We start from the raw sequence: 7,022 nt of genomic DNA, 5'->3' as shown, positions 1-7,022 counted from the left end.
AAAAAAGTTGAACATGACAAATATGTAAGATGAATATTTAGAGTATCTGTATTTTTTAGTCACAATTATCATAATTGTTGAGAAAGTGTTGATTAATAAGTTGCAAAAAAATTTTGAAATTTCGATTTCACACAGTGAAGAGTTCATTTTACCGAGGCTTCAATGAATGTTCGTAAAAAACGGGATCTTTTACGAAAAAAAAAAGTTGAGATGACCGAAAAATCAAATGACTAAATTAATGTACGTGCGAAATAAATCAGTTTCCGTGATAAGCACCCTCTAATTTTTGACTTTAAATATTACTTCAAACTTTGCACGTATACAATTTTGGACGTATAATTTCATTTTCTATTTTTTTCTTATCTAAGAAATAGTACAAGCCAAGGGGAGAAGATGCGTGGTTCAGGACGTGATCTGGCCACGCCGGAGGGCTCACCCGAGGCAACAAGCCAATGAGGGAAAACGTGGTTCAGGACCTGGTGCTTGGCCACCGAGAACAACAAAGGGCTCAAGCTCAATAGAGCTACAAAGACATCAGAAGAGCTCATCGGAATAAATTGTATATTGCATAATATAAATATTTAAATCTGTATATATATATATATATTTTTAATAATGTGTTTTTATATTCATAAAAACACACTTTATTATGCATGTGTTTTTATGAATATAAAAACACATGCATAATAAAGCACCCAACACCGCCCAGCCCGGGGCAATGGCTAAAATTGACAATGGTCGATAGAGCCTGGGCGGTGCACGGTATGAAATGAATGTCTAAGAAATAAATTTCTCAATATAATTTACAGAATACTTAATTATCTTGATACGTTACTTATGAAATAATCGGATGCAGTGAAATATCGGTGAATACTATGTTTCTTATACTTTCAAGAGCCTTAACCATCAGGGTAGAATTTCGTAGGGCTTATCAACAGGGCTACTACTACTGCTTAACTATACATGCACCTCGTACTCATTCCTCTACGGCAGCGGTTCTCAACCTTTTTGTGACTCGCGCAGCCCTTTGAAGTGAAAGAATTCTATAGCGGAGCCCCGTAGGCCGATTTCCTAATTATTTTTTCATCAAAGTTACAGATTTTACTATTCAAAAATATTTATATTTATTTTTTTATTTTCCTTAAGCGGCCGCGGAGCCCCTGGAGAGTGCACAAGGAGCACGAAGGGCTCCACGGAATTTCCAACGTACCGGTACATAATTTTGCGATGCATAATCGGTACAATTTTGATTGTGTTTTTAATTGGGTTGCTGTATTTTTGAAACATATGACATCCATATTTTTGTTATGGGTATCTTTTTCTCAGCCACCTCATTAGGCATTTTGCCTGTTGTGGCCTTTGTATTTGTATATAACGGTGAAATTTTTTTGCAATGACGAGAAGCACTAATTTCTACTTGGATGATTTTCCCTAAAAGACTTTTCACCGCTTTTCTTTCACTATTATTGTACATAATTTGTCTCCTGCGATTATTTTCCGGCTCGCGGCTATGAGCTAATTCCTAATTGGAAATTTGTTGTACAATTTTCATCGTCGTGGATTGTCTATTTGCAGATCTCTAATGAATTCGTTTGTTCTGCGATATTTATTAATTTGTGATATATAAACAATTAACTTTTTTCCGTGATTTCTGGAAACAGACTCCATATCCACAAAAAAGAAGATGCATAAAAATCACATTTTTGTTTTCTGTGGTATGAGTAGAACTCCCAGAAATAATTTAAAAATACCTCGGATAAAATTTGTTGAGATCACTTTGTACCTTTATCAACTGTCGCATATTTATTATAATAGGAAAAAGAGGAATAGACTACGTTTAGTTTGATGTCCGAGTAAGAACAGTCTATCTGATAATAAATTTAGATGAAAAATTTACCTGCCATGTTTTTAGAAATCGGGAGTGAGGGCAAACGACACCCGTCTTTCTGAAATTTAGGTGACGGCAATCGACTCATTTTTTCTGAAAAACAACTCAGTGTGAGGGCAATCGATCTACACTCAATCAATCATAGAAAACCCAATAAAAGCTCTATATATTTTTAAATTTTCTATGATTAAATATACTCTGTTTCTGCAAATCTCACTGCTAATCCATGCACCATCGAAAAACAACTTCAAAAGTAAATTTAAAATATGTAAATTAAATATGAAACACATACGAATACCGTAAATCAAAATTTTCTCAGGGTTATTTTCCCATTCATGAAAAACCAATCTCGTCTTATTTCGAATCAATTTGCGCGTCCTACTGACTTTTAGTTCAAATTTGAAATACCTCTAAAAAGCACAGTATTAATATAAAAATTTGGTGATGAAAGAGTAAAAAAATCATGAGAAAGGAAAGTTTGAAAAGGATCGTGACATATATTAGGGAATCGAGAATTCTTTAAAACATTATCATTATCAATTCCATGTAAAATAAAATAATATTACATGAAAAGGCGAGGGGGAAAAACCACACAATCGTGCAAATACGGAGGTGGTTTTAAAAATTGGATTCTTTTATGAGTATTATTCCACCCGTGATAAGAATCTTATCAATCAATTCCTTTTTATATTTTCAATTTCGCAAAGCGGCAACCAGCTTTGTAATTTTAGTTGAAACGTGTTAAGAAATAATAATAAATAAAAATTATTATTATTATTTATTTCTTTATCTCGAGAACAACGACAGCTATTAATAAATTACTAGTCGAATGGGTGAAAAGAAAAATGGCTGTTTTTGTGTGTGTGTGTTTGCGTTCCTTCCGATTACTATCAAAGTTGTAAAAATCACGTTTTCTATATATCGCCGACCATTACCACTAGCAGAAAAGGAGGTATAATTGAAAATATTGGCCCTAGAGTTGGTGCTAGTGTGTGTGTGTGTGGTATCGCTAAGTGAGATCTTGCTTGATGCTTTGCCTCCGAGCTATGCTGTTTCTAGCGTCTCTTTTCCATGTTTCTTTTTTTCTAACTTACTAGCGTAACTGGTTTCTTATCCAAACATCTGTAAAAACTCAGTTGTTTGTATGTGTCTCCTATATGTTTTTTTCCTTTCCCAGTGAAACTTCGTGATTTTATACGATTGGATTCGGATGTTTCTGGATATTGATGCTTGGGTATTCCAATATGAAATCCATTCACATGAAAACATCATTCTGAAGAACATATATATATTTTTTTGGTTTTTTTTTTGAGTATATAACGAAATTAATACAAACACAAACACAAAGGCCACAACAGGCAAAATGTCCAATGAGGAGGCTAAAAAAAAAGATGCCCATAAAAAATATGGACGTCAAATATAACCAAAATACAGCAAACCCAGTATAAAAGCATATATCACGAAAGAAAACAACAACAACACAAAGAAACTAATAATTAAATACTATATAATGCTCTGCCCATAAAAATGATTATGGTTGCCTTACCTAATTATGGACAGCCTCTCGATTTATTCCAATATGCCTATCGTACCTCTTTTTAAACGTGACAATTGTGTTAGAATTCACGACACCCGGAGGCTAACTATTCTATTTATGAACAACCCTATACATTGGAACCTCCCCTAACGGACATTCCCCGTTAACGGACACATTTCTTGATTTTCGGTCCCGTGGGATAGCGCTTTAATGCATTTCATCACCCGTTAGTTGCGCTCTCGATTAGCGGACGGTAAAATCAGGCAAACTCTAATTTTCTTCCCAAACTCTGACTTATTAATTTTTGGTCATAAATTTATGTTACATGAATTTATCATATTTCAACTACGATTGTTTTCAATCTCAAGCTAGTGTTGGTAAATGTGATAAATCGTCAATTAAATACCTGAACATATCTATGGTCCAAATGGTGAATTCAAATGCTAATGTTGGTTTTGTTTGTTGATACGCGCGAAGAAAGCCACCATTACTAGACTGTTAATGCTATTATGCATTCTTTTTATCATCTTCACAATTATTTTAGTTTAGTTTTTATTGAAATATATGTGTATTTCCATGTACGAGTAAAAATAATTAATTGGTTTAATGAAGAGGAGAAAGAAACGTTATAAATTTTCCTCATATCAGACTTGTTTCAAACTTTATTTGGGAATTATGCATTATAGCCGGTAAAAGTGATAAATGTAATGAAATTTAATAAAACGTTTTAATCGAGACGATTGGTGATTATGTGAATAACCACCGGTGTGTCGCTTTTGCAGTAACAGATGCATTTGGAACCAATTGCGACCGAAGCCAAACGTCGTATAAATGTGAAAATTGTATAAACAAGGAACAAGGTTCCACTGTATATCGCACATCTATATTAGCGGACACTCCCCGTTAGCGGAAAATTTTTTGATCCCATGTGTGTCCGGTATCAAGAGGTAAACGTAATCAACAGCAAATACTTATATGTTCTGGGACAGACCGAGCAAGTTCCTAGGAGCTGTATAGTGCAAGCATTATTTTGTTGTGTTTCCTTTCTTTTGAATTCTTGTTTTGTATCGAATATTGTTTATGCAATTAAAAAAGTACTCAAAAATTATATTACAGCATTCTAAAATCATACAGGGTGCATTAATATTTACATCACGCATCGCAAATTACTGGCAAACAGTTGATCCTAGAGGCATACTTGCAATTACAGAAAGTATCCAAACAACTTGTAAACCTAACATACATCATTAATATTAGAAAGGGTTGTAAAGTTATTGAAATAAAAAATGTAACTTTTTATATACGATCACCCTGTGCTTAAGAACCCAGTTAGAAAGTTTTTTCTGCGTCTCTCCCGAGGCCAAGAAAAGAATTCCTCGTTTCTAAGTGCAATATTCGCCTAGATATTTGAATTGAATGAAACGGAGAAAAATTGGGGAACAACATAAATAGGGGGGAGGGGAAGTAAAATCGCATTTATGCTGTTTTTAGTTTTATAAATCTTTGACGATTTCCTGCCTTTTGCCTAATCATGGCACCGTTGATTAACGAACTTTTGGCATTTTCAGCATGAAAACATTTCAATAGAAATTAGTCAATGCCGTCGAAATTTTTCTCTTCCGTTCTTTCGCCGATGTTCTTTAATTCAATAAAAAATTTTGTTACTGCTTGACACTTGAGAGAGCTTGAGAAATTCCGTACTATTGCCGCTGGGGTCCAAGTACCTCCATTTGGGAATCGCTGGAATGTAACTACGAATAATTTATTTGTTTTATGTACAGTCGAACGTGGTTAATTCGAAATCTAAAGCCACTGGAAAAAAATTCGAATTATCCAATTTATCTAACATGGATCCATAAAATGACTGCAAATTGCAACATAATTATTAACATTTACATAAGATAATAATTATCAATTATTTAAAATTTCATCATGTGTTACAAAACTGTTTTCCAAATTATAATAATTTGTAATTATAATAACAGATCTTAGCTGCTTCATTATTCCACTGTTCTGGAATCATCATCACTGCAGGGTTTCTTGACCATGTTCAAAGCTTGATTAACAGAAACAGTTCATGATGTTTCCCAAATTTTGCTCATCATTTTTGTGTAATCAAGGAAATATACTTTCATTTACGTATTGCACAATGTGTACTCTCCGATACTTTCCATACTATAAATGATAAAAAAATCCAGCTTGTGAATGGTACATCTTGATCCAAAGATAAAGTTAAAATGGGCATTAAGTTATCAAAGGAAGAGCAAGAAAAAAAGAATTTCCAATGGGTTTTCTCTATTTTAATGGTATATGTATCTGGGGCGGTGACAACAGATCTAATTTAGAACTAATAACAAATAATTTAAGGAAAACCATCAAATATAATATCTAGTCAGTATTCTTATTCATCAAATATTGATTACAGTGCTGATTATAAATTTTGATATACATAAACTTCATTTATATCGAATTTTACTGTTTCTACAAAAAAAACCAAAGATGGTTTACATTGCGACACACTCCTATACAAACAAGACAATATTGAATTCAATATGAGATCGTAAAACCTAAAAATGCACTTATTCAGAAACAATTTTTTATATTTATCACCAAGATCTTATAACACATTATGAAATGATTTAAAATTCGAAAGAAACATAAACCGCTTCAAAACATTGCTTGTAGACTACATATTAACTCCTATTTATTCAATTTGAAGAAACACCAATATCTGCCAAGTGTTTAACCGTGCTTTATTTAGGGAAAGAAACATTATTGGAGAAAAATAATAACCATACCTTGTACTGTGCCTACTGTTTGATCAACTTGTATTATTTATGTATATTTATAATGATATATATTGTGTTTCAATAGCATGTGTTTGCCAACGATAAAATTATTTGTGGTTTGATAGACAGATTGACAGATCATATATAGATTTCTCGGGTCTATTATGGATATTTGCTTTTGATTTTCTCCCCCTCCCCTCCATCCCACTGTGTCGTTTTCCCTTATTCATATTTGGTCTTCCCCGTTTTGTATGGCTTGTGTCAATAAATTCTAATTATAAATTTGTCTTCAAAGATCTGTTGTTAAACAACTTCATCGAGAAAAGCAAAGTCGGACATTTCTCCAGTAGAATTTTTCAAAAACTAAATTTTCTCCTACAGAAAACTTGCTTCTTTTCCCTCCAACTTCAAATTATCCAAAAAAATTTCAATTAAAAAAGTTCTAATATTAAATCCGATAGAGAACTCAATAAGAGTTCGTGAAACTTCGGATTAACCAAGTTGTATTGTATTTCATTTCCTCAGCCAAATTTGTACCCCTCTCTCTGAACATTTTTCTCCTCTGGTATCGAATCTTGGGTGTCTCTTCACATTTTTGTTAAGAAGTTGTCGCCTCGGAGGTTATATAAAAGCAACAGCTGTCGCAAGAGAAAGTCGAAAATGTTCACTGAAGGAGCAGCGTTTTGCTAATGATCATCACCAGGGACGAGCGTTTAAGAAACACCACATTCATCTTTCAGCAACATTTCACCATTAACAACTTCCTCTGCAAATAGTTTCCACCATTTCACAGTGAAAAAAAGAAGAC

The sequence above is a fragment of the Pholcus phalangioides genome, unplaced genomic scaffold (genome assembly GCF_987345545.1).
Source record: "Pholcus phalangioides strain wild (caught in Gottingen) unplaced genomic scaffold, Ppha-v1.0 ptg000008l_1, whole genome shotgun sequence".
Taxonomy (NCBI): Eukaryota; Metazoa; Arthropoda; class Arachnida; order Araneae; family Pholcidae; genus Pholcus; species Pholcus phalangioides.
Note: the sequence above shows the minus strand (reverse complement) of the source record.